Here is a 27,914-nt window from a genome sequence, read left to right on the forward strand (position 1 = left end):
TTGTCATCTCTTTTAGGAAATTATATAAACAGACACCCTCAGGCAAAAAAAAAAAAAAAAAAAGCCAGTTTCAGATAGCAACAATTTGATTCCCAGTCATCCTAGCAGCCCACTTCTCTCCCATCCCGTCACGCTCGCAGCTCCTGCTTCAGAGGCTGAGGCCGTTGCCCAGATGAGGCAGTCTTGCCCTTACAAGCTTGCAGTAACCAGAGTAAGTTAGAAGTACTTGATTGAACATACAAGGGCGTGTTGATTTTGGCCGCCACTTATTAGGAAGGGTAACTGGAAAAAAAAGAGTTGATTTTATAATTTTCGTTTTCTAATCCTGCTTGATACCGCACAGCCCAGATATGCAAAGAAATGATTTTTTTTTAATAACTCTGTCGCCAACACTGCCCCTTCATTTGAAAACTCAAAGTGGCTGTCATGTTTATAGCTCCTTCTAGAGCTGAGCTTAAAGGCTCTGCATCCCTAGCAAGCACCCAACAAAGCCCCAGGTCTTCCTTTCAGAGCCAGGTCCAAGGGCGCCGCTCAGGAAGGCGGTAAACTCTGGCATGGAGTATTGCCCATGATTCTGGCAAGAGCCTCTCATATGTGCTAGCAAAGCCCAGGTGTTTGCAGGGATCCGCTCAGGGCTGCAGCCTAGGACCCAGGAGGGGCATTGTGTCAGATCTCAGAGGGGCACTCCTGCTCCCGGTTGCAGCCACCCTCACTGACCTCTTGGAGGCCATCACAGCTGGTTTCTGTCAGTGAGCCACTCTGGGTGAGTACACAGGGGCGTCCACCCTGGATTTGTGAGTTTCCCAGAATTGGTAACACGTTTTGACCTGATAGGGTGCAGAAGATAAGGCAACTTCCTGCAACAGGTAAAAATTTGCTCTTGGCCAAAATTCTTACTGGCAGAGCTTTGCTGAAAAGCTGTCAGCGTTGTGTTGTCCAGAATCTTCCTGCCAAGCGGTGCGGTTAGTCAGGAAGCAGCCGTTGGATCAGGTCCACTGTAGGGCTCATTGAGCCCTTCATGGCCTCGGCAGAAGGCGCAGCTCACAGCAACTGCTGTGTTTCAGATGACTAGCAGCAGCTCTGTTGCTTGTTTAAAAAAAGAGTATGTAATCCGAATCCAGGACCTCAGCCCCATTCTGGTATATTCCAGGTTTTAAAGTGTGTGACCCGGTGCCGTTCACCCAGCAGATACTCGTTATTTGCTAAGGGAAGTAATGTTACTGGATCTAATAGACTTCAGATCATCAAGGAAATTGCTCAATCAGCAACTGTTAAATTAAATTAAAATGAACAGGCTAAAAATCCCAAGGTTTGGAAGACTTATTGGGAGGGGGGTGTCACATAACATGGGACCTGCTTGTAGTCAGAGAAGCAGCTTTTCATGGAAGGCACCTCCGTGACAGCCTTCAGCCCACGAGGCCAGGGAAAGATTTGCAGTTGAGCTGCATCTGATGGTGTTTGTCTTGGTTCATCTCTCAGTCTGGGTCACCAGTCTCTACACCTCACGTCTGTATATTTCTAACTCGTTATGGATGAACCAAAGGACAGCAGGTGTCTCTGAGTTGAGCACAAGCTGCCTTTTAGAGGAACACTGACCAAACAGAGCAAGTTTCTCTTTAGGAGCCAGAGAATGAAAATGAAGAGCTCACAGCCAGGCTGAGGATGAAGGAGCGGTTACCAGCAGCAAGCTTTGTGAGCTTTAGGAGCAGTCTGCAGCTCGCTGCCGGTGTACTTGGCTTTAAGAAAATGGAGATGTAAAGATCTTCATGCAGAGAACAGATATTTTAAATAAGGTGTTTATTTGCCTTGCGAAAGTGTTCTGTCCAAAAGGAATTCATGTTCAGGGTTCAGGTTCTGCTTCTGAAGTTTGTAAAGTCCCTCCACCGTCACCACAAGAACAGTGGTCTGAGTGATTCTCTTGACTCCCAGATCAAATCTTGTCACTTGAGGTCGAAGTCCAGGCCCTAAGTGCCACCATAGCGGGTGTTGTTGCCTGCCCTCTGCTGAATCCACTATGTGCACCTTGTGCCTTCCCGCCCAGACCCTGTCACCCTGCAGTGCTTCCTCCTAGGGGCCGCCACTCCTGTCCACATGCTCTCCTCCCATCCCTTTCCACCCCATGCCTGCTGGGTCAGCTCTGCTCACCCTTGACTTCGCCGCTCAGATGCCAGCGCGGAGAACACTTTCCTGAGGCCCTCCCTGGTTCTGGACTCAGCCCTGTCCTCCCTGAGCATCCATGTCTTCTCCACCAGGTCCTTCTTCCAGCTCACTGTCCCTGCCTGTGGAATTGCCTCTCTTCCCTGTCTGGCCGCATGCCCTGGGGGAGGAGGGAGCGGGGGGTGTGTAGATCAAGTGACTGTGTTACCATACCAGCTTTGGTTTCCAGCACAGTTCCTGGACATGGTAGGCAGTCAGCAAATTTTTGTGGAATGAACGAGGATATATTTCTTTTAAATTGCAAGCATTTCTAATATATTTTGATAGCCAACTTTCAGATAAAACAACTGTGGTGCAAATTCACGTATCCTAATGGGGAGTGGGGGTGGTATAGAGGCCACGTTTTAATTTTAGCTGCATTCACAAACTGAAGAATGTTAGGTTGCAGTGTCTTTTTGGGAACTGAAATTGATGCTGTCACCCATTCACAGATGTTGGGGTTTCTGAGATGCTCAATAAATAATACCCTCTTTTCCTACCCAGGCTTCGGCAGAGTTGAAAACTATAAACAAAGTAAAAGTAGAGGTTGAAATACTCATTTATTATTGATAGAGGTTAAGATGGAGAGCTCAGTTTGTGATGAAACCAAATGATCTTGCTAAGAGAGATTCAGGATCAGGCGGGGTACCACCCAGGCCTGGGCTGCAGGGGCCCCTCTTGGGGCCCTGGGCCTGCAGGATGCTGTCTCATCGGGGCAGTCCCTCCGCCTCCAGGAGTGGAAGAATCCTGGAGTTAACTAGTTGAGCCCCTCCCAGGAAGATAGGGAGAAGCGCTTTTCACTAACAGGGCTTCTCACAAACTCTTCTTCCCTCGCTGATTGTTTTAATATCAAAAATGATGAACTGTTGCCTCTCCAAATACGTAAACTGTGTTTAATAGCTGATTTGTTGATTTCAGATAGAGAAGCACCCACCCATCCTCCCTATGAACATGGCTATGTTAGACTATATTAGTTGACCCCAAAAAGATTAAACCAGAAATGTTTTAAGAGTTTGCTTTTCCGGAACCAATTCTAAATGTTTCATGTTAGCATAAATACATTCAGCAACCAAAGAATTATGTCAGGGTCCTTGCTCGTTCGTGACTTGGGGTCCAACCGTGCGATGCTTTCATTGAGCTCTCACTCTGAGTTACTTTCAGCAAAATATGAACCATTGGCCATGTCAGTTTGGAATTTGTTTCCCATATAGGAAACTCATGGGGTTCCTTTAGCCACGTGAATGCTGGAAACTTATAGCGCAGTGCTCTTTGTGTTTGATGCAGGTTCACGCGGGCAAATGGATGAGAGAGCGAGATGGCAGTGAGCTCAGAGTATACCATGTGTTCCAGGGTTGTCCAAACTGAGCATCTGCAGAGCCACTGCAAGACTAGCCCGTTGACTTTCTGGAAGCTGGGTTGGTATTAGGGCCTTTCTTGTCTTTCTCCTTCCCTTCCTTTGGGTCTAGCCACCACCCTCACTCCCACCCCCAACTTGAAACCCGCTGTTAACTTTGCTTTGTAAAAGGTAGCGTTCTGCAGGCATCGTTAGTAAATTGGAGCCGTTTTGAAAACGGCGAGGGAGGTCACTCACTTTTTCCCCAACAATGGAACTTCTAGGTAATTGTCAGCCGTGGTGGAAAACAGTATTCATGTTTGACTTAGTTAACATTCCGTTTGCTAGTGTTTGTGGTCCTGTTTGGTCCTCTGCACTAGCCTTTGAGTGACACTTTCCATTATTCATAGTGAAACTAGGATTTTTCCTTTGAAATTTTTAAAGGAGTAGAACTCAGACTTCAAATGTCTCTCAAAGTCAGATTTCCTTTTTTTTAAGAGCTTCTTCATTGGAAGAAAATGGTCATTTGCTGCACAGACTCTAATTTTAAGGACGTATATGAGTCTAGACATAGTCCCTCCCCGGCCTTGAAAAGTTAACTTCGGCAGTTTCTATGAAAGTCAGGCTTCTGAAACCCCCGCCATCAGGGGAGCACGGTGGACGACTCTGCAGACCTCAGGCCCAGCTTGAGCTGGATGGAATGAGATAAGTGTGCCGGGAGAAAGTGTCCAGACTCTGCCTTCTCTCTTTTGTGAGGAAGGTGACAGCTGAAAAGAGTCAGGGTCCGCCCAGTGGCAGCAGTGACAGTTGGGCACAAAGAGTGGTCTGCTTTGACCTTCGACGACCTTGGTCTCTGGTCCCCTTCCCAGGAGGAGCGGGGGAGGGAGGTTGTTTCAGGTGGAAACGTTTTACTATGTCTTCAGTTGTAGTTAGGAACCCAGACTTTTACATTTTTCTCTTTTGTGGTTTAATGTTTTTTAGCTAGTTTCTTACCGTAAGGCCTTCTTTGTTGCCCCATGGCTTTGTTCTCTCTGGACTGGAAATTGGATGAGAAATTACATGAGATGGGGGCAGTATTCTTTGTATGAATGAAAGGGAAGAGTGACAGGAAGACACTGAGGCCCAGGTTGACCCCTCCCTAGCCAGGGGACCAGTGATTTGCACCAAAGGACCCATTTTTACTAAGTGAAAGGGCAGTTGAAAAGTTGTAAAGGAAGTGATGCATGCAGAGGACAGTGTCAGTGCCCAGCAGGAACCAGCTACTATCATGCTAGCTGTTCGTGTTCTGCAGAATGCCTGCCTTTGCTAGTGTCTCTTTAGTTTTGTCAAACTTGGCCACGTGTTAGAATCATGGGGGCCATTTGACAAACCATGGATGACCGCCCCCTGCCCCGAGATTCTGATTTAATGGGAATGGGTCCGGCTTGGGCATCGGGACTCCCCAGAGCTCTTTAGGTGATTCTAACAGTAGCCTGGGCTGAGCTCCCTGACCTGTTTTAGATCTGAGCGCCTCACCGTGCATCAGGACCACCTGCGGGCGCTCTGGAGCGCGCCCTGCCTCTCTGAGCATGCTGGTTTCTTGGCACTCTTCGTGATTCCGGGGACTTGAAGTTTTGAGAAAGTTAACTGGTATTAAATAATTGCAGGAGAGATGCCCAGCAGATCTAAGAAAGAGCCTGTTACATGTGGGAGACTCGGGCCACTTACAGTTGTTGGATTGGAGAAACTTTAGTGAGAACTTTGGAGTCTCTCGATTTCCCGAAAACCTTGAAAGAGGAACAGTTAGAACGAAGCTGGGGGAAGGGGAATTAAACTCGGCTCCCTTTAGCGCTGGTCCGAGACGTTTCTCCAGGAAGAGAATGATAATGGAACGTTCCGGAACAACAATTATTCAATTACACGGGCACAGTCACTCCACACAGAGCTACTGGATTGTGTTATTAGGAGCATGAAACGAGTGCTGGTGAGAATCCCGGCCCCGGCTCCTCTGGGTATCAGCTGCCGTCTCCCTTTGATGCTTCGTCCTCCGCGCCAGCCCCTCTGCCTCATCTTTTCCTTGTGTTTTCACTCTCTTCTCAGCACCAGCTGCTCATTTTTATTCATTGACTTTCTCCGCATAGCCCCCTTCATGGGCCTTGGCCACTTTGCAGCTCCAGCTCCTTTTTCCTCCTCCTTTGGTTCATGTTTATGTTCGCCTTTCATGTTATCGTTAGGTGGAGTCGGTCAGCGTTCTGTTCTACAGGCCTGTTCTACCGGGGATGGAGAGCTGGAGGGAGACCACTGGAAGGCTGGAAGGGAGTGGACTTTGAGAAGTAACGGGGGCTGCGACCAGTCTGGCCGTAGACAGGAGGCTGGAGAGCTAGAGGGTCAGAAGTGCTGCCCTTCGTGCAGCTGAGCAGGGCTGTCGGAGGGCCTGAGCTTGCCCCGTGGGTCAGCATTGACCATCAGATAGGCCGGACTGTGCCTGCCCGGGCAGTGTCCCTGCCCTTCGTATGTCTGTCCACAGAGAATAACTGCCCCCCAGGGCATGTGGTCCAACTATTTGTTTACAAAAAGTCGACTTTTCTAAAGACCATCATTCCAGCTCTGCAAATATTGCTTATTTCATGTGAGAATTTTTTTTTTTAATGAGATATCTTTATTTTGCTGTCTGTGTTGCTGACGGTTTCTATCTTTTCATTTTATTTTGACAACTTGTTGGAAAACTCTTGCCACTCTGCTAACTTTCAAGATGCCTAGCAACTTGTTATAGATAGCTTGGAATGTTTCTCTCTAATCATTTTAGTGAAACCGCAGTAAATCATTTTATGAAGAACATCCGAGAGGCGGGAAATCTCAGACTTATTTCAGAATTCCTAATTCTACAGGGCTACATTTTTTAATGCAATGTAGTCTCTAGGTCAAGCCTTAAAAGGAACACCTCTAGTTAACATGGCACTCCTGTTCAGGAATATCTAGAAAAGTGGGTTGATGTTAGCCCACAGGCTGAATGCATGCAGCTCGTGGGGTGGAGGCCTGGCTGGGGCTGGCTCCTCACCTCTGGTCCCTGTTCCAGGCCACAGAAAAGACTCAGTAAATGTGGCCCATCATTAGTAGTCTCACTAAGCAAATGAACATTTCTTGGCTGTTAGATAGGAGTTTGATCAGAAAATTTAATATTTTAAAGAGATTTTGTGGGAGATTATTTGACTTAGAATTTTCAGAGAAAACATCTTGTTTTTCTTAAGAGTGTTTTTGTGTTTGTTATAAGTGTGTGATGTGAGATGTAGTAATTTATTCAGCCTCTGAAAAAAACATGTCTTCACTGTCAGTTTGCAGCTAGTCTCGGAGTTTCCTGAGTAATTTGAATTTACCTGCATCTGTCTGGCCCTAAAGTTTGGACCACTATTGAAACTGAGAATTTTTCGAGGTTGAGAATTACGAGGAACTGATTTCCCTCTTTATTTGCAATTAATTTGTTTCTTCTTCCATATTTCTAGTTGTACAACAGAAAAATCTGAAATATAGGATTTAAAGAGAGAAAGGCATTTCACTTCAGTATTTTTTGTTTCTTTTTCTGTGAACATATGGAAAGGATAAACTCCCGTTTGAAATATTAGTGTTCATTTTTATTTCATTTTGAGAAATTAGTCTTGTTCCTACTTTCCTAAGGTCCTTTAAGGAAAGTTTGGAAAGGTTCTGAGGAAGGCTTGTTTTTTAAAATTCTGGAAAACTTTTCAGTTGACCACGTTTTTGATTAACAATAAACACTCCTGTCTTTGATGATTCAGAGAGTTTTTTTAGTCTTCTGATGCCGTAGGGCCAGGAGTACATAGACAGCATGATAAATCAGCTTTTGTTTTATTTTTCTCATATAAACCAGAAGTTATTTTGATTCAAGACCAGCAGTCTTAATTTATAATAAAGTATGACTTTTTTTTTTGATGTGAACATTTTAGGTGGCTGCAGTCGTATCCCCAAAATGAAGAACCTTTGAAAGCAAGTGGCAGGTGGTCCCATTCAACTCTATCAGTTTCAATGTATTTACCTCTGGAGATGGAGTGAGAGTAATCGTATCTGGCAGAGAGCAGAGTAAAATTGTCGGTGGCACTGCTCATTATTCGGTGACTTATGTCTATGCAGCTTCCCATTTTAATTCAGACAGTAAGTGTCTGCAAATGTCTGTGCTAAATATTCCTCTTGCTATCAGACAGTCTCTAAGGGTGTGTGTGTGTCTAAGAATTGATAATTTTACATTCTTCTTTTCCTTCCCTTTCTCTGGTGGTTTATTTTCAGTAGTAGATTAGCGGAAATAAATAATTCAGTCATCCTTTTTCCTGATCCTGGTAGCCTCTTTGCAGCAGGTCACAGTATCAGGACTGTCCCACTAGAAGCCCCCATAGGACATCAGGTGGCACTGATGGCGGGCGGTGCTTAGAGGCCTCGGCTGTTGCCATTTCAACTGTTTTTATTTTCTTAAATAAGTGTTCTTAGCATGTTCCGGTAAATTTAAAATCAAGACGTGAGAAATGATGTTAGTTCCTCTCAGTGAGGAGAAGTTGGATTTGTAGCCGTATCTTGCTAATTGTTTAAATGGAAATAACCTCTAGTCACTGGCCTGGCTGCTTGCTCAGCAGTTTTTGGCAGGAGGCTCTGAAGTGTTTTCCCCCTTTCATTTCTGTAAAGTACCGCAGTATCTTTTTGACTTTCATAGACTCTGGCCTATTGTGGCCTCACTAGGGAGAGTAGATAGGTGAGAATAAGCTGTGTCAGTTGTTAACTGCATCAGGAGGTGGAAAGAGAGAGCTTAAAGACAAAAGCAGGGAGCTGGCCTGGTGGCGCAGTTGGTAAGTTCTGTGCTCCACTTTGGTGGCCCGGGGTTTGCCCATTCGGATCCCAGGCATGGACCTACGCACCGCTTATCAAGCCATGCTGTGGCAGGCATCCCACATATAAAATAGAGAAAGATGGGCATGGATGTTAGCTTAGGGCCAATCTTCCTCAGCACAAAGAAAAAAAAAAAGAAAAGAGGCGGATTGGCAGCAGATGTTGGCTCAGAGCTAATCTTCCTAAAAAAAAAAGTAAAAAAAATTAAATTAATGTAAAAAAACCAAAAACACAAACAAGACAAGAGGCAAAGGTGCTGGACAGTCAAGCAGTTCCAGGTTAAAGGTTAAGCCAGTCTCTGCCTGAAGACACAGCTGGAGGCAGCTGCATCCTTGCACCATGATGGGGGCAGCTGGCCTGCAAGAGCCTGGGAGGGCCTTCCTGGCAGGTCCCCAACCTCCCTGCTGTCCTCTGGACAACTGTCCTGTCTGGTCCGGTTGGAGCTCTGAGCTCCACCCCCACCTGGCCCCACCCGGTCCCTACTGGCTGTCCTCTACACCCAGGGCAGACCCAGAGGAGCCCACCTCAGGGAGAGGAAGAGAGTGGCAGGCAGCACAGTACTAGTTAGTGCACATGTTATGGGATGGGTTCCAATCCCCTGCTGACCAATGTGGAAAATTTCAGGTCTCTCTCTCTCTTTTTTTAAACCCCCTCCCTGAAATGTAAACAGTTGAACTATTTTCCAGTTTCGTCAGGGAAGTAGAGAATCACATGTGAAATATTTTTGCAGCAGGCAGAGTTTCTCATTTTTGTTTTACTCTTTCCATTCAAATACTCTTAGCTATTTTCTCATCGTTCCCATTTGGGCTGATAACCCTCACACAGGGTGCTGGAGGGTCCAGGAAAGCACACGATAGCTGGGGAGCACTCTGCCTTTCTCCCCAGAAAACAGACCCGCACCTCTGAATGCCCTGGGTTCTGACTTAGCAGCCTTTCCTCTAAGCAGACCTTTACCTTGATCAAGGTTTAGTACCTTTGGTTTGTTCTAAGCTGAATCGGGGAGACTCTTACAAAGCACAGTCCTTCCTGTTTGCTGTCTGTGTTTTCAGTCCGTGGATTTCAGTTCTCTCTTTAAAGGGTTCCTTCTCTCTGTCCAGTTTCCATTGTCTAGTGATGTTAATGAGTTCTCTCTTTGATATTGTGACTTTGGCCTGCTGAGAGTTGAAAGATCTCACCCCCTTTCACTGCAGGATCTTTTTTTTTCTTTTTGGTGGCGGTGCAGATGTAGGAGGAAGACAGAGATGAAACTGATCTTGTATGTGGCCGTTTCTGTGGGCGAGGCCCAATGCCATGCTCCTCTAAGCCAGCTCCTTTTCAGGAAGTAGATAAGGCTGCTCAGCATCTGGTCTCACGTCCACTGTGCTTTTTCTTTATACCTTCCTCTTTGCAGAAAAGAATGTGTATGCACTCAAAATTTCTTTCTTCTTCCAGCAAGCTTGTTAATGTTGATGCTAGCGCTGAGTGAAATTTCTTTCTTCTCTTTCAGCTCTTAAACTTTGGTTTCATTTCTCTACTTTGTCCAGACTCAGGTTGTGCACAAAAATAAATTGAGCCTTATTCACTCTCACTTCTCAAATGGTGACAGCCACATTTCCAGAGAATTCAAGAAGAGTTATTATGGGTGTTCTTGAGATAAATTCCTGAGGCTCTTCATAGCTTGCCTGGTAGAACCCCCGAGATGGAGGTGAGAGAGTGAGAGTGGGGAGATGAGGGTGGATGTCCCATTCCATTGTGTGGTCCCCTAAGGTGCCTAGGGATCCTGCTTTCCTGCTGGGGAGGGGGACGGGAGAGATGGGATTCCAAGCCAGAGGACGGGCTTGCATCACTGGATTGCGGGCACGTTCTGGTGGGCTGTAGGGGCCCTTCAGAGGAAGCCTTTGTTCCACAGAGATGAACTGTTTTCCTGTGGTGGAGTCTTAATCCTAGAGTAGGGGATTTTTCAGCTGCTCCAGGAGTGTTCATTTAGCTGTGCAAGTGTTGTTTCAGAAATTCGAAACTATTTTTCCTTCTTCATATGCTTTCCCATAGATAATGAGATTTTTTTTATTCTCCTATCTCAACCATGCCACTTTTATGAATGAGAGTATATACATGAATGTGTTTATCAGTCTTCAGCTGGGTTCAGTAAACTGATTTATTCTAAGATGCACATAGTCAAGTTATTAAGTTGACAAAGAATTGTGGGCAGATCTAACTGCAAAGCATCAAAGTTTGGAATCCAGTGGAAAATAGGTCTCTGACCATTGAAGTGTCTGACAACTGGGTTATTTGTAAGTTACACCAAGGATATTTTTAGAATTCTGTATCTCATCCTTAGGATTCCAATTATTTTGATTCCCCAGCAGACTCTAAAGGGTACAAGAGAAGTGAGACTGGAAAAAAAAGAAATTTCTCCAGAGTTAAGCCCAACTGGATCTTACTATGGTACTTAATTGGCAGAAAATCAATAATTCAGTGAGAAGTCTCTTAGCCAGTGGTGGCGAAAGACAATGTAGTGAATGTTAGTGAATTTGGGAGAATGTACAAGAATCAGTAAGCTAATTGGATGAATTTACATACGGTGTTACTTTCATGTCACACAAGACTAGTCATTTGGGAAATTTGTAGGAGATTAATGGAGACCCAGATGTTTAAATACTTTAACCATTTGTCTGTCCCTAAAGAGAAGCCTCAATAAATGTGTATGTGGTTTCATGAATTACAATGAAATTGCTTTTTGCGTTATCATCTGATGATTAAGAAATTTTAGTCCACCTGCTTGATTTTTCAAATTTGTTTCCTTGTGGGAGTTGCCATCTGAATGTTCCTTTAAGGTAGTGATTCTCAAATGTTTTAGTCTCAGGACTTTTTTACAGTCTTAAAAATTATTGCGGACCCTGAAGAGCTTTTGTTTATGTGGGTGATATCTGTTAATATTTATCATATTGGAAAATGAAACCCAAGAGATTGAAAAAAAACTTCATTGAATTAAAAATAATAATAAACCTACTACATGTTAACATACGTAGCATTTCCATGGAAAATAACCATTTTCCAAAACAAAAGAAACCTTATTGAGAAGAGTGTCTTATGATTTTTGCAGTATCGTTAATATCTGGCTTCTAGAAGACGGCTGGGTTCCCATCTTCATTCTGATAGATCATCTGCGCTCGTTCGATGGGCTGCGTTGCCTTGGTCAACACATAAGAGCAAAATCCAGCCTCACACAGAGATGTAGCTTGGAAAGGGGGGGGGGCGTTTTAATTTCTTTTTAGGTAATTGTGGATCTTCTTCTTTGATACTATATTAAACAAGTGATAGTTTCTTGAAGGTTGGTTGAGATGGAGATTCTGAAACTGTATCGATGAACTTCTAAAACTGTTCCATGGATGATTTTGATTATCATGCATCGGTCATTTGGAAAATCTCCCACGTGTCGATACATTTCATTTTATAATATCAAAAAAAAAAAACGTCTTGCCAATTAGGAGAATCTTTAAATGGAGGGAAGTTGTCAGCTTCACAGTGGGTATGGATATGCAAGTTTTCAAAAAGTCTTAATTTTTGCTTAAAAGCTTGAATCTTACTATTGTATCAGTTGTTTTCCTTGAAAATGGGCCCGTTTTGTTCCTTTTCTAGAAAATGTCCACCAAAGAGCCGTGTGTGAATAACCATAGTTTGTCTATCACGCTTTCAAGTCAAAGACGGTGTTTCGTGAACAGAGTGGTTCCTTCACTCATGGCTGCGTCTCTCAGGTGCTTTTTCTCGCAGCACCAGCAACATGCAGGAGCAAGGCTCTTTCTCTGTGTTCCCTGTTCCATCCCATAGAATGTTAAAAAGTGTCTACTCAAGGACTGAGGTTTGATGTGATTAATTATTTTTACCTCTTCATCAGGGACGTTAAGTGGGACCATCTTTATTCGTCTCTTTTTCACTGGAGTTGTGCAGTATGATAACTAGTACAGTTTGCTGCCACTGCCTTGCTTTGTGCTAAGGTGCCAGCAGTTTTAGCTATTGTTACTCTCACATCATGGATGCAATAAAACAGGCAAATAGTGTCTTAGTTCCTTATGAAAGTACTTTGACCTCGCAGATCCAGTTGAAGAGCCTTGGGACTCAGGGGGTCCATGGTTCACACTTTTGAAAACCATTGTTTTAAGATCTATGAGAAAGGTGCTAAGTGAAGCAGAGGCTAGACTAGATTTGTACTAATTGAGTATTACAGACGTGGATTATAGGCATTGTGCTGGGCTGGGGAGCAGGTAGGATGTGTAGGAGAGTTACTGGGGTGTGGTGCTTTCGTGGGGATGTCAGCTCATGTGTCCTGAAGATCTGAATCAGTACTTGGTATATTACTCAAGAAATATATGTAGTAGTTTGAATAATGAGGTTGAGAGTAATGGACTTATAAATTCAGTGTTTTTTTTTAAAATCAAATTTGTCAAAGTAAGTTTTTTTCTTGTATTATAAAAGTAATAAAAAGTATAAAATGCAGTGGCACAGCCCCTCCCATCCCACGCTCCCCTGTGACACGTAACTTCCTTAGTGACCCCAGCACTTGTCAGTCTGTTTCCTGTTCCACTAAGGTCTCTGTCACCAGCGGGCTAGAACCACTCCAGCAAGAATTACTGCGCCCTTTGTCGATTCTGGCTTGAAAAAGTGACCAGTGTTTCCCCCGATCAGGAGATGTGCTCCGTGTCAACGATGTGCCAAGTTGATTATGAAATTGATTCTGCCGTTAGTGTCATAGTACCGTTCACTCCCATCTTCCCGGTGTTTTTGCATTGTGACCAGGTGGTTAGGAAGTTTATTTTGTTTTCTGTGTAGGAAGTATCAAAACTGTGTTCTTCTTGGGTGTTTCCAGAAGGGAAAGGTTTCCGTGCCGAGAATACCTTGTCATTTCCATCAATGCTTTCTCTTTGTTTTCCCTTAAAAGAAATTTATCTTGGTGATAGTGGGGACTAATTTATAGTTTTATGGTTTAGACTGCTGCCTTGTAGTTTTTTCTTTTTAATAAGTTTAAGTCATTCAGGGTAGCTGGTTACTCGTGAGTTGATACTTTGCCCCGTTTTCCTTTTCCCTTCAGTTTTCTGATGTAGTGTGATAGTCTGGGGGGCTGTTTGTGTGAACTTCGGACGCTCAGGTTGGAGGAAGTCTTCAGAGCCTGTGGAGATGAGGCCAGGTTTCCTTCAGCTGCTCTGTTAGGAGTGGCCAGCTGCAGAGGCACGTAGAGATGATGTACTTGTCTACATAAAATGAAAATGTCTGATAAAATATTAATAGATACCTTATTGGACGTCTGCCCCTGAAGATGTGGGTGAGGGAAATCTAGACATTCTATTTCATGACTGTCTTTTTACTTGACTTCACTGTGATAAAGACAGGACTCGCCTGATCACTGAGAAATATCCAAGGACAGTGTAGGCCGAACTGGAGTGAAACCCGCTCTCCCAGCCGCGTCACTGTATTGAGCAAACGAACAAGATCTGAGGAGGAACTGAGTCTTGCGTGTTGCTTTTATGTGGGATTTTTCTGGATTAGCTGATGAAGCCAAGCTAAGTAAATATTATCTTCTTTGTGTGTTGTCCTTCTGTTTTGAAGTATCATTCCAACTCTCTTCTCTACATAGTTTTTCTTTTTATTAGTGTTATTATTTTTACAGATTAGAAGCACCACCTTTTCCAGTCTTGCTCATCACGTTTTTCTTTCTTGAAGCCTGTGAAAAATTTCATTCAGTCCAGCAAGCGTTTATGGGGTGTTTGCAAGTCAGTAGCTGTATGTTACCAAACCTGCATCCTTGCTTTCTGTCATTTCTCTAAGCCCAGTGATTTGTGTGTTCAATATCCACTCTTAGCATCCTCTTCATTCTTTTTTCTCCCTTGTTAGGTTATTAAGATTAAGGGAGCCTTGTTACAGAGAATGAGTCTTTCAGGATTGACTTTCCTCCTCCTTTGTTCTGTTTTTATTGTTTCATTGTGGGACTTCTCTACTCTGTGCTGTATGCGTGAAGCTTCAGATAGCAAAGTGTTGACTCCTTTGGAGTGGAAAATGTTTTGGAGGTGAGAGAGAGAGGAAGAAAGTGAGAGGAGAGAGGACGTTAGAGAAGATTATTCTTCTTTCATCAGTTTCTTTTTACGCACAAGTCTTAACCTTTGGCCTGAGTTATTCTCTCCCTCCACTTTACTCAGACAGAAACCGTACCTCTTCATGTCTGCTTGTATAATAAGGCCCATATTTTTCTGTGGTGATACGATGACCACTTCCATGGATGAGGTTGTAAAATTTCTTTTACTGGGGGCAAAAAGGGACTCAGCTAGAAAATGAGCAGTAGCCTCTAGAAAAATGTACTTTACTGACTATATTTCTAGAACGGTCATCTGAAGCTCTAATATATCGGTACTGAAACAACCGAGGGAAGTTGTTTTCTTGAATAAAGCAGATAACCTAAAGGGATGGTTATTCTCTTTACATTTCAAATGGTTTCACTGCATTTTTTCCCCGAATTATGTATCAGTTATAGAAGTTAGGTTTGCATTTTCTACTTTCATGTATGTAAAATAAAGATCTACGTCTCAGTTGAGCAGATATATAATTGTTTAAAATTCGAACAATGTGAAGTAATGGGGCTTAAATGAATTACACCCTTACTATTTAGTATATATTTGATACATACCTGCTGGAATGCTTTCCTTTTCCCTCCAAACATGACACCATAGTTGTTCTATAACTTTGCACTGTCAGATTTATTTCTTCTGTTCTAGATGTGGTCAAGCCTATGCTAGATAAATCTATGCCAGTTTATTTCCCTTTCTGATTTTTCTTCTGTCTAGTTTGCCCAGCTCATCAAAGATTTTCGTCCTGCATTTTGTACAAGTAGTGCTTACATATGATTCAAAAGATTCGTCTGATAATGGTTCTATCCCTTTCAGTGTCAGAAAACAGGCGGCACTGCTAGCAAAGTTATTAGTTGGGGCATTTTTACCTTAGTTGATTATGGTTGCTGTAAATACCTATTTTTAAAATAGAGAATGTGCTTGAATTTGCCAAATATGTTTTATTCCTTCCTTTCTCCATTGATTTAATGAGTACAGTTTCAGGTATATGATAGAGGATCCCCTATTCTTAAAATGGCATCATAGCATTATTACATTAGAACCTTGTTCAAGCTACATAGAGAGTGTGGGATACCATGGGGTCCAAGTGTACTCCTTTCTGTCTTGGTTGCTCTTAAGGGTGGATCAATATTCAGCTCATAGATAATGGATAAAACTACCACATTAAGGGATGATATTTTTCTCATTTGTAATGTTTTGCTTGTCTACATGCAGAGGATTAAAGCAAACCAGCAGATGATGATGGGAGCACATGTATCAGCTATGCATGTCAAGTTCAACCTCCTATTTTTTTTTCCTGGATAGGTATGCTTGTGGTGATGCATATGAATTCATCACATACTTCTTTCTGCTAGTAAAATTGTTCCTGGTTCCCATATTAAAATTATATCATTATTCATCATGTTTTACACATTGGGTAGAGGAAAGGGATGTTCGCAGACAATATCAAGATGTTTCACTGCTCCATCCTCTACCTAAGCAAGTCTGCAGAACCACTCTTGGGGTGTGTGAGCAAGAGTGGCAGGACAAGGAGCTGGAAAGATAGGGTAGAGAGAGTGCCAGTGGCTTGGTTGCCTTGGCTGAAAGTTTACGCTTGTGGTTACTGTGGAATAGTTAAAGCTTTTTAGCTTTAATTTGGCAGGGGTGTATTGTTTGCAAGAGTCTTCCTTATTTATCTTGTTTGTGAGAAATAGTGAAAGAGCCTAGGGTATTTCCTACACCGCATCAAGGCCCATCCCAGTAGTCATGGGAATTTAGTTATTCACTCTTAAAAGTTCAAAGAAAAATTAATGTAATAAATTTATGAAAAAAGGATACTTTGCTTTAACTGTGACGTCATCAGCAGCAAATGATTTGAATACACAAAGCTTGCCTGCTTATAATTATTCATATCACCAGCTATTTATTGATTACTTATTATGCCTAAGGCTTCTGCTCATTAAGAATTCACAATTGAAGGTAGCAGGCATCTATATATAAATCACATATGAGACTGACTGAAAAGCTGTTAGAAGAAAAGATACAAGTAATGTTCTCTGGGAGTTGCAGAGGGCAAGAGTCACTGTCTGTCTAGGAAGGTTTTTTTTAAGACTTTTTTCCCCTGGAAATGTCTGAGAAAGTTTTATGGGAGTGAAGGCCTTTGACTGAGGATGTATTTTGGGTGATGAGAACATCTCCATAAAAGGGACGAGGACTGTAGGTCGTATTTATTTGGGAAAGGTCATTTATCACATACTATAACTCAAGCAAGAGGCACTTGACGCCATCTTATGGAATTATTTGAAGGCTGTTTTGAGATTTAAGTTATGCATGGTGCGGTTTTGAATAGGCGTATTTGTCTAGAATGTTGGTTATGAGTGACACAAGCCCCACTTTATCTTAAGCAGACAAGGAAAGGTATTGCTCAAGCAAGTGGGATGTCTAGGAGGAGCATGCTTTAGCATTGTCAGACCCAGGGGCTCAAACATTGTTGTGAGGACTCTTCCTCTCCGGTTTCTTGGCTCTGCCTTCTCAGCTTTGCTGACTTCTTCACCTTAGCCCTTTCTGTGTCACCAGCAAGATGGCAGCCAGCAATCACAGCTCACCACCTCTTAGCTTAGCACCCTCAGTAGAAACCAAATTCTGTCTCCTGGGAACCGTCTAGTATCCCAGAGAAGATGTAGATGGCTTTGCTTTGGTTCTGCACACTGAACTAGTCACTGAGGAGAGGCAGTGGTGTGCCTGAGTGGCCCGTGGGCAGCAGTGCATTAAGGGCGGGAGAGTTCCTCACCAGAGCCAGGAGAAGGGGGTGTGGACAAGGTATGCGGAGCAGACAGCCCCTGCGTCTGCCATGGCTCATGGCAGCAGAAGAGGGAAGTGAAGGAAGATGGGAGCTCTTAGCTGAGGTACGGAGATGAGTCGAGGGAGAGGACATGAACTCTCCTTTTTGCAAGTTGAGTTAGAGGTGTTGGTCGGTCATTCATGTGGCAGTTGGCTGTTTGGGCACAAGACAGAGGAGTAAGGTGAGCAATGTACCAAAATAAGTGACTGATGATAGAGTTGGGCATGGAATAGGTAAGCTCACTGAGGAGGATCATATATTAGGTTGAATCATGAAATTTTTGCTTTTTTAGGTCAAAAATGGATGAATATTGGTGATTTCAGATGAGTCAGCCCAGTCTGTGGGAATTCGCATTTAGAAATGCCTCTGTTCTTTCTTTCAGCAGATGTGTACTCTGTGCCTGTGCTGGGCTAGCCTCCCCTGTCCTTTTCCTCAGCAGCTTCCGGGTCTCCATAGAGAGCCAGTCTCTTTTTCCTTTCCTCTTTCCTCTCTTTTCCTTTTCTTCCTTTTCCCTTTCCGCCTCCTCTCTCTCTATCCCTCCCTCCGTTTTTTTTTTTTTTTGGAAAATATTTATCAGGTCCTTTTTAAGTGCAGCGCACAACGCTCAGTACTGGATATGCAGCCTTGAACCAGGCCTTGTCCCTGCCCTCCTGGAGTCTAGAGTCTAGACACGAAAACAGTGTTGTAGGGCTGATGGAATTCTCTATGAGGCACGGTGTTGTAGGGCTCATAGGATTCTCTGCGAGGTATGGGGGAGGCATCTAAGTCCTAGCTTCTTCCTGATTCACCCTGGGGCTGGGATGGGGGAGAGGAGGGCCTGCCTGAAAGTTGAATAGGTCTGTACCTTGCTGATAGGGTTGAGGGGTGAGGGCATGGAGCTCTCCCCCACACCCACACCCCCACCCCTTTGCCATGGTCGAGTTACTCACTCCAGTGTTACCTGCTTATGAAGCTTTTTCTTCCCCACCTCCCTCCTCCCAGGTAAAATTTGGCCTCCTCCTCCTTGGTGCCCTCACTATTAGAGACGTCTTCCATTATGTTCTCTTGACACCTTGGTTATACTCTTCTCTCTAAAAGTTGGCTCCCTCTGTTAGGCAGTAAGCTTTTGGCGGCAAGAACTATGCCTTAGCGTGGACAGCATTTAGTTAAGTATTTGGATGCTAGAAGTGCTAAGTAAATATTTGTTGAACGTTAGTAACTTTGGAGGGGCTCTATTTCCAGTATCTTTCTCCCTTCTTACCTCTATCTAACTTAAAAAGAACACCAGAGTATATATACAAGGGAATATTATTCAGCCTTAAAAAAGAAGAAGATTCTGCCATATGCAATGACAGGGATGAATCTGGAGGACGTTATGCTAAATGAACTAAGCCAGTCATAGAAGGACAAATATTGTATGATTCCACTTACATGAGGTATTGAATCAAACTCATAGGAACAGAGGGTAGACAGTGGCTTCCAGGGGCTGGGCAGCGGGGAAATGGGGAGTTGCTGTTCAATGGGCATAAAGTTTCAGTTACACAAGATGAATAGAACTGCTGCACAACATGGTGCCTATAGTTAACAGTCCTGTGGCGTGCGCTTGATAATTGCTGAGAGAGTAGATCTTATGTTAAATGTTCTTGTGACAATTAAACAAAAATATAACAGCCACCAAAAAAGCCCCAAAAACCACGAAACGCGACCTGAGTGATGGGAGTGCCTTGTGTTAGGCCAGACTGAAATGACAAAGGAAAGTGTCTCCAGTGACATCGCAGGACTAGCTGAGAGTTTTACATTGTGCTCACCTGACTCACAGTGAGAACAGACTCCTCGGGCTGGTCAGTCATTTGCTGGAGCTTTGCAACGTGTTTTAAAGTTAAGCTGATATCTTGTTGGTGGTGTAGACACCTGTGTAAAAGGAGACCTTTAAATAGCCTGGAAACAGTTAACAGAGACCACTGGGTCTCTGTGTTTGTGTGTCTGTGGGCAGCTGTTTGAGACAGTAAAGCCTGATTATGAGCGCTAGTGATGGTCAGTGGTGTTGAATGTTGGGTGTTGACAGGTGCACTGGTTTCCAGAATACATTTCCTGGAGCAAGTGGCATAATCTGATGTTCATTTCCAGAATCCTCTGTGATCTAAATCTCTTCAGGTAGGATTGGCTGCTTGAATCTGGCACTGATTCCATATTCGGTTTTATGCTTCTTGAGGAACTGTCTCCTGAGGTGTGTACTGTACTTTGGGAATGGGTGAGGGCTGGGTGAGGATTGCAGCTGTGCGCCCCGAGGCCTAATGATGATACCCAGAGAACCATAGGATATGACTGTGGCTCACAGATTTGGTGCAGCAGCTGTGGCTGGCCTGCTGGCCCAGAATTGCGGGGAGAGGCACGTATTGCTTGTGCGTATTGCCAGAGTCCACGAGTGCAAGGGCAGAAGTCAGCACTTATCACTGTGCCGGGAAGAGATCTCATTTGAAAAGGAATTTTTATTTTAAAATAAAAAATAAAAACAAAAATTAGCTTTCCCCTGGTGCTGGCCTTTCCTGAATACTAGCAAGCCTGTCTTAATAGACAACGGAGAAACAGTGATTTTGAGCTGGATCAAGTATTTCTGTTCTTCTCAATGGAAAGAAAACATTGGGTTTCACTTTCTCAGAGCCCCATTTCACTGCGAAAACAGCTGAAGAACCTGCTGGTAAGAGCAAAGGGCCAGACCTCTCTCTGCCTGCAAATCTGGTTTTCTGGCGGAGCTTCCTGTGGAAGCGTCAGGTGCCTCCTTTCAGCAATGGCCCAGGGAAGAGGGGAGCATCTTCCCGTCTCCCTGACCCCCTGCAAGGCAGCCCACAGCCCCAAGTTCTGCTTGAGAAGCCTTTGCTCTGCCGAAAGCTCGCTGATTTTTTTTCTAAAGGTAAAACAAGGCAAAAGACAATAGCCCCTTGCCTCAGATAAACCACCTGCTTGGTAGGAAATGAAGCAGAACCTGGAGTCCCTCATGCCTCATGGAGAATTTGTGGTTTCCTTTCCTGTCAGTAAACAAAAGCCATCAGTTAAAAGAGTGGGACCTTAATTGTTTACAGGATGTTTGCTGTTCAAAGGAAGGAGAAGTGCCTTTGACAGAGCTGTGTTCATTGTGTGGGGGACGTTACGACATTGGATTAGGGATCTCTGCTGGAGAAGAGAAATGCACCACACGTTTAGTCACGAAACAGACTGTTTCATCAGTAGGACTTTTAAAGACTTGTTTTCTAATAGTTGAAGGTTTTATAATGTATCAGCCTAAAAATGTAGAAAACAGAAAGCCTCTTTGGAGAAAAAAAAAATTGGTTCCTAAAACTTTGAAAAATATTGACGCTTTAGAGGGCTTGAATTTTTTGAAATTGTGCAAGTTCGTGCTTTGTTTGCAAGAACCATTTATCATTTATAGTGCGGTTATGGCTCCTACGTAGGCCTCCCCAGGTTGCTTTTCTGTGTATCTAGTGGTATGTCTGGGTTCCCTGGCGTACCCGCTCCACGGCGGAGACCATCTCCATCTTTGTTCCCTCGGATCCTAGCATGTAGCTGGGAACAAGGAGGCGCTTGGTGGGCACTTGCTCAGTAGATGAATGCTTGGTTGGATTGAATAACTAGTGAAGACTGAAACCGTGACATCAGATGCTCAATAATATGTTCTTTTCTAATTGCTTAATGTTAGGAAAACTTTTTAATAAAAGCTTTGGTTGTTTTGCTTTTTTTTTTTTTTACTATGGTAAAATATCCGTAACATAAATTTTACCATTTTTAAGTGTATCGTTCAGTGGTGCTAAGTACATTGAAGTGATTGTGTGACGATCACCTCCTTCTGTCTGGAGAGCTTTTTCATCATCCCAAGTAGAAACTTTGTATTCATTTAACAATAACTTCCCATTTCCCCCATCCCTGGCCCCTGGCAACCGCCATTCTTTCTGTGTCTGTGAAGCTGATTATTCTAGGTACCTCATATGAGCATTTGTCTTTTGTGACTGGCTTATTTCACTCAGCATAATGTCTTCAAGGTTCATCCATGTTGTAGCGTGTGTCTAAATTCCCTTCGTTTTGTGAAGCTGAGTAATATTCCATTGGATGGATATACCCCAGGTTATCCATTCATCTGTTGATAGACACTGGGTTGTTTCTACTTTTTAGCTATTGTGAATAATGCTGCTGTGAACATGGATATACAAGTAATCTGTTTAAAACTCTGCTTTTAATTCTTTTGGGTATATACCCAGAAGTGGAATTGCTGGATCATATGGTGATTCTATGTTTAAGTTTTTTGAGGAACTCGCCATACTATGCTGTAGGTTTTCAAGCTCAGAATTTGCTAGGCTGTAGAAGTTACGTCAGTGAGAATTTCTTTCCTGTCTCTTACCCCTGCACGTAATCTTATATTCTGCTAAAATTGAGGGACTAATAATAATAACTCTTCATCAACTGTAAGTGCTTCATAAAAATTGAGACAGATTGAAAACGATGGGCTTTCTAAAGCGAAGGCCAGTTATAGCGTTCTTGGTAGGTGACCCTATAATTTATCACCTTTCAAAGAGGGGCACTGTTAATGCTATGCTGGGACAACAGATGTAAACTGGCCATCTCCAGACGCTCCACTTATTGGGGTCTGTCTTTTGTAGGAAGCTGAGTATAGGGCTGCACACCACACATTGTTGCATTTTGAGTCTGTGCAATGTCAGGTAGGAGTGTGGCCCCAGCGCACCTCCAGTTTAGTTTGTAGAAATTCTTATAATTACTATTTTAAAAAATGATGTAGTGAAAAGATCATGATCTTAGGAGCCAGGCTGACCTGAGTTCAGAGCCTGCTCTGTGTGACCAGCTGATTCACTTTGGGCGAGTAACTGTCCCATACAGCACATCTCCTCATCCGGGGGGCGGAAAAGGATGATTTTTTAAAGGTGATTATGAGTTTGTAAATAATGTATATAACATGTTTAGTAGAGGGCCTGGTCCAGAGTGTTGCATAGCTAATAGGGACCACTGTTGCTGTTATTAAAAGCAGATGCAGTGCGACAGAAGTCAGTACCGAAATAGACACCTGGAGCAAAAGTTCTCAAAATTTTGGTCTTAGGCCCCCTTGAGGATTATTGAGGATCCCAAAGAGCTTCTGATGATATGGCTTATCTCTTCTGATACTTAGGATATTAGAATTAAAATTGAGAAGTTTAAAACCATTTATTAATTAATTGAAAATGGCAACAAGCCCTTTACATTTTACTATAAATGTGTTTTATGAAAATCACTATTTTCCAAAGCAAGAACATTTAATGAGCAGAATGGCATTGTCTTACATTTTGCAAATCATGTTAATATCTGGCTTCAGAGAATACAGCTAGATTCTCCTGTCTTTTGCACTGTGATATGTCACTCAACCTCTGGAAGTCTCCACTGTGCCCTGGGGGAAGGAGAGTGGAAAGATAAATAGTGTCCTGGTACCGTCATGAAAATGCTTTTGACCTGGTGGTCCCCTGGAAGGATCCTGGGAACCCCCGGGGTTCCTCAGACCATACTCTGAAAACCACTGACCAAGCGTTTTTCTGTGAGTCTGAACTGGGTCTCTTTCTTCTCTTGTAGGATCTTGCTCCTGGTTGTGTGACCTGAAGCCTGCTGTTCTCCCTGCAGGTAAGCCTGTCCAGAATGCCAGAGCACAGAGCCTTCCTGACCCTGAACAGCTGCTCTGAGTTTTAAATTGGGCTTACGTGTCCCATTAATGGTTGTTTTTTTTAAAAGAAATATATAAAGATTATTTCTCTTCCCCTTGGCTTGTAGATTGAATGTTTTGATTTTTCGCTCTTCCACAGTAAACATGGGCTTTAAGAAGCTCATTTGAACTTTGGAATTGCCTGAATTGGGGGCTTCAAAAGGAGTCACAAGCAAGCTCCTCCGAGCATCTCTTAATGTGTTTAATAGGATACGTTGTTTAAAATTGGTTTGTAGGTATCTACATGGAGTGCCCCTTAGGTTAAAGGGCACAGTGTGAGTGTAGTGGTGGGTAAGTGGTGGCACAGAGGCAGCTGTCCTGGTGGAGGAGTCTGGCATGGCAGGGGTGCCCTACCTGATAGGAGGCATTGCAGGAAGGCCATGGAAGGAGCAGCTGGAGGACGGCCCAGGCTTCCTGGATGAGCTCCAGCCAGCTCTGCTTGGGGCCCAGGGGTCCCACCCTAAATACTTTCCTCAGCCAGAGAATAAAGGCAGAGCTAGCTGCTCCCTTGCTGTGTGTGTTCACAAATGTGGCATTTTCTGTAGCAGCAGGAAATAAGATGGGTTTGTGCAGGAGCTGTCAGAAGTAACCATCGCCTGGCTCATTTGATCTCTCCACTTGGATTATCAAAAGTAGATTGCCATCCTTCTCTCTCAGTCTCTCTGTCTCCACACACACATGCACACAGTTTTCTTCTGCACTATTTAAGGGTAAGTTGCATACGTCATGGCCCTTTACCCTCCCAGTACTTCAGTGTGTATTTCCTAAAAATAGAGATACTCACTTAGTTAACAGTAGTTCAGTGATCAACTTCAGATACTTTAATATTGAGTTTTTATTTATACCTAATCTATTACTTGAGTTTTAGTATTATCATCTGACCCAACATGTCCTTTCTAGTGTGGCTGTCCCTCCACAGGAGTCCAGTCTACAGTCTGGTCCTGCATTTAGTTGTTGTGTCTCTTGACCATTTTACTTCCACAGCCGTTGTCGTTTATGTGTGTTGGTGCATTTTGAAGTCTTTGGCCTGGGAGCCTGCATTTAAAAATGTTTTTAAATGGATAAGCACTTGAACAGTGGCCAGGTGTCATTGGAGGAAGCAGTAGATATCCATCACACGTTTTCTTATTACAAATTATACATAAAATATAGGTATGTTGAATGGCGAAATTGTGAAACTACCTGCAGGAGAGAGAATAGGAGAAATCGAGGAAACAGCAGAAGAGACTCTCATCCAGAGAAGATTGTGTTCCCCCTGAGATGTGGCTCAGAAGGCTTGGCTGACATGCTCATGAACGCTTTTGAGCCTGAGTAAATTCCCCTGTGGAAATAACAAGAGGGAGGTAATTTACATTTCAGCATGGGAAACGGGAACTCTGACCTAGGTTTGTTGGAAGGAAGGACCCTCCCTCACTTTGTGCAGCAGGACTTAGCCCTCCTGGTCCATGGTCCCCACTGAAGCCGGGTGCTGAGTTCATTGTGCTACTGGCCTCCAGACTGCTCAGGGCACCTCGTGCGCCCGGGCACAGCTCTGACTATCCTGTCTGTTACTGTGCTTTTGTGCACCGTGGGGAAATAGCTGCTGCCTGGAATGAACACTTTCTAGGTTTTCTCAAGTCAGTTACGTGTAGCCGCTAACCTAGTGGATATGGTCTTAGTTAATTTCTTTATGGTTAATTTTGGTGAGTGAAGTTATGAGGATATTATAGAAATGCAACAGTATAAACATTTGTGATACATGCTCATGATTTTAAGCTTCCATACTTCATTTTGTCAAAAATTAAATTCTTGAGTTTTTAAATTTGTAGGTATGTTCAGTTCAGACAATGCAGAAATATATAAAGTAGAGCGTAAATCCCCACTGTGCTCTTACTCCCGAAGGCGATCACTGTTGATAGACCTTCTTTTAAATCCACGTGCACACTTTTTAAAAACAAAAACAAAAATGGGATTAATCAATACAACCTATTTTGCCAGTTCCTTTTTTCACTTACCATTACATTGTGGGCATCTTTTCATCGTCACCATTTAGGTAGTTCCTACTGGTTCTTTTTAATGGTGAATTATTTTTCAGTGTGTAGATACACTGTAATTTATTTAATCCCTATGGAAGGACATTTAGGTACTTGTCATTGTTTGGTTCTTATTAACAAAATGTTTGTTTATAGACTTACGCAACTATTACCTTAGGATAAATTCCTGGCCATGAAATGCCTGGATGAAAGAGCGCACACACTTAAAGTTTTGTGGCTGTTGCTAGATTGCCCTTCAGATAGATTGTGCCATTTAAGATTCCCTCAGTGACATGAGGGAGCCTCTAGCTTTCACCCACAGTGAGTAGTCTCAATATTTTATTCTTTTTTGATTTTCATGTAAGAAGTGTTTATTGCTTTAATACTTACGTTCTTTTCTTTTTAAATTAATGCCGAAGTTAGGCACCTTTACATTTTTACTGGCCACTTGTATTTCTTTTGCCTACTTATCTTTTGAATTAGTATGTGTGCTGATTTTTTTAAAACTTTTTTATTCCGGGGGCCGGCTTGGTGGCACAGTGGTTAAGTTCGTACTTTCACTTCTCGGCAGCCCGGGGTTCACCAGTTCGGATCCTGGGTTCGGACATGGCACCACTTGGTAAAAGCCATGCTGTGGCAGGCGTCCCACATATAAAGTAGAGGAAGTTGGGCACGGATGTTAGCTCAGGGCCAGTCTTCCTCAGCAAAAAGAGGAGGATTGGCAGTAGTTAGCTCAGGGCTAATCTTCCTCAAAAAAACTAAAAAAACACCAAACTTTTTCATTCTGGATATTAGTCCTCTGTTACATGATACAAACAAGTATTTTTGCCAGTTCTTAGTTATCTTCTTTGTTTTACTGTTTGGGTCATTTATGGTGTGAATCCAGATGAACTCTTTAAGAAGACAGAGTGGAATAAAGCTGTGCTACCTCGCTTAGCCCTCTGTACTAGTTAGTCTTTTTTTTTCTGAGTTGAAAATCCATTTTAGGCGCTGTCTTCATATGGGTTACAATTACACCCCAATTAGAAGGGACATCACAAATCTTTGCAACATACCTGTTAAAAAGTATGAATGAAGTTCATTTGCTTTGCTTTATTTTCTCTTTTTCAAAGACCTTTATTCTTACATAAACTTATATGGAACAAGTACATTGTTTGAAAACTGTAGATCTTGTAACAGCATCAGAATTTAGGAGGTGACATACTGATTTATTGCTGACTTGTTGCACAATCCTATAGAGATGGTGTTACCGTTCAATGTCCTCATTTTCCCATTGGTGAAGTTAGGACCTCTTTGACTCAGCATCATAAAGGGTTAGAAGCTTATTTATCAGGGGATTAGGGGACTTGTTCTGTGGAGAAAGAAATTACTATGATTAGGGGATTCCTAAGAAAAATTTGGGCTGAGCTTCAAATTCTTGTCCTTACAAAGATGAGTAGAATTTTCCGAGGTAGTTGGTACCATAGGGTTAGTGGTGTGTATTTCAGCCTTCAGACTTCTGATAACAATTTTTAACTGCTTAGGCATTTTCTTTCTTTCTTTTCTTTTTTTTTTATCCTGAAAGTTCATCTTTTATTTAACCTTTGTGAATGATAGTCCATTTGAAAATATTATGTTAAAAATGAGCCTCAATCCACTAGTGTATTTACCAGTTGCATTTTAGGGTGAGGCAATCCCAAGTAGGCGCCATTTTTGTAAACAGCTCTATTGAGGTATGGTTGACAAGTAAAAATTGTATGTATTTAGGGTGTACAATTTGATGTTTTGATATACATTGTGAAATGATCACAACCATCAAGCTAATTAACATATCCATCATCCCATCTAGTTGTCTTTTTTGGGGGGTGTGTGTGGGAACACTTAAGATCTACCGTCGTAGCAAATTTCAAGTATACAGCACAGTATTGTTAACTGTAGTCACTGTGCTGTGCATTAGATCTCCAGAACTTATTCGTCTTGTGAAACTGAAACTTTGTACCCTTTGACCAAAATCACTCCATTCCTCCACTACTCTATGCTTCTGAGTTTGACTGTTTTAGATTCTGCCTATAAATGAGATCATGCAGTATTTGTCTTTCTGTGTCTGGTATCCTTAGCATAATGTCCTCGAGGTTCATCCATGTTGTTGCAAATGGCAAGATTTCCTTTTTTAAGGCTGAGTGATATTCCATTGTATGTATATATCACATCATCTTTATCTCTTCCTCTGTCTGTGGTCATTTAGGTTGTCTCCGTATCTTGACTGTTGTGAATAATGCTGCAACAAATATTGGAGTGCAGATGTCGCTTTGAGATCCTGATTCCAGTTCTTTTGGGTAAATAACTCGGAAATGGGATTGCTGGATCACATGATAGTTTTCCCTTTTATATTTTGGGGAACCGCCATACAGTCTTCCGTAATAGCTGTACCAATTTACATTCCTACCAACAGTGCACAACTGTTCCCTTTTCTTATTTATTTGTATCGAAGCATAGTTGACATACAATACTGTATTAGTTTCAGGTTTCAAGTGTATGACGTAGTGATTCAACATTTATATACGTTATGAAATGTTCATCGCAACAAGTTTAGTAAACATGTGTTACCATACAAACTTATTCCAGTGTTGTTGTCTATCTTTAGGTATTTTCTTATCAGAAAGTTACTGTTGTGATGACTGGAATATCTTGTTCCTCCTCTCTCTGCTCTCAGCTTTAACCTTCAACTTTCTGCCTTTTGAAAAGAATCAAAATAAGTATTGGCAGGGAGGGGGTGCCAGGCTTCCTTTTCATCCTATATCCTATCCTTTTTTCTTTTTGGCCACTTTTGTAAGACCAGTAGAATTCTAGGACTCTGATGGCCCTCTGCAGGGGCCATAATTTATCTTCATTCACTTAAAATGTT

General features: G+C 42.8%; 1 protein-coding gene across 11 annotated transcripts in view; it reads left to right on the forward strand.

The window, feature by feature from the left end:
- SIPA1L2 (signal induced proliferation associated 1 like 2) overlaps positions 1 to 27,914 on the forward strand; it is a 215,790-nt gene that overhangs the window by 26,242 nt on the left and 161,634 nt on the right. For 10 of the 11 annotated variants that reach the window (XM_070492583.1, XM_070492576.1, XM_044758848.2 and 7 more), the window contains exon 2: positions 22,892 to 22,939. The gene's annotated coding sequence lies outside the window, so the exon portion shown is untranslated. Of the gene's footprint in view, positions 1 to 5,469; positions 5,493 to 22,891; positions 22,940 to 27,914 lie in introns of those variants that run through there. The other variant, XM_070492585.1, reaches the window with a different exon arrangement.

Source organism: Equus asinus, chromosome 2 (assembly GCF_041296235.1).
Source record: "Equus asinus isolate D_3611 breed Donkey chromosome 2, EquAss-T2T_v2, whole genome shotgun sequence".
NCBI classification, from domain to species: Eukaryota; Metazoa; Chordata; class Mammalia; order Perissodactyla; family Equidae; genus Equus; species Equus asinus.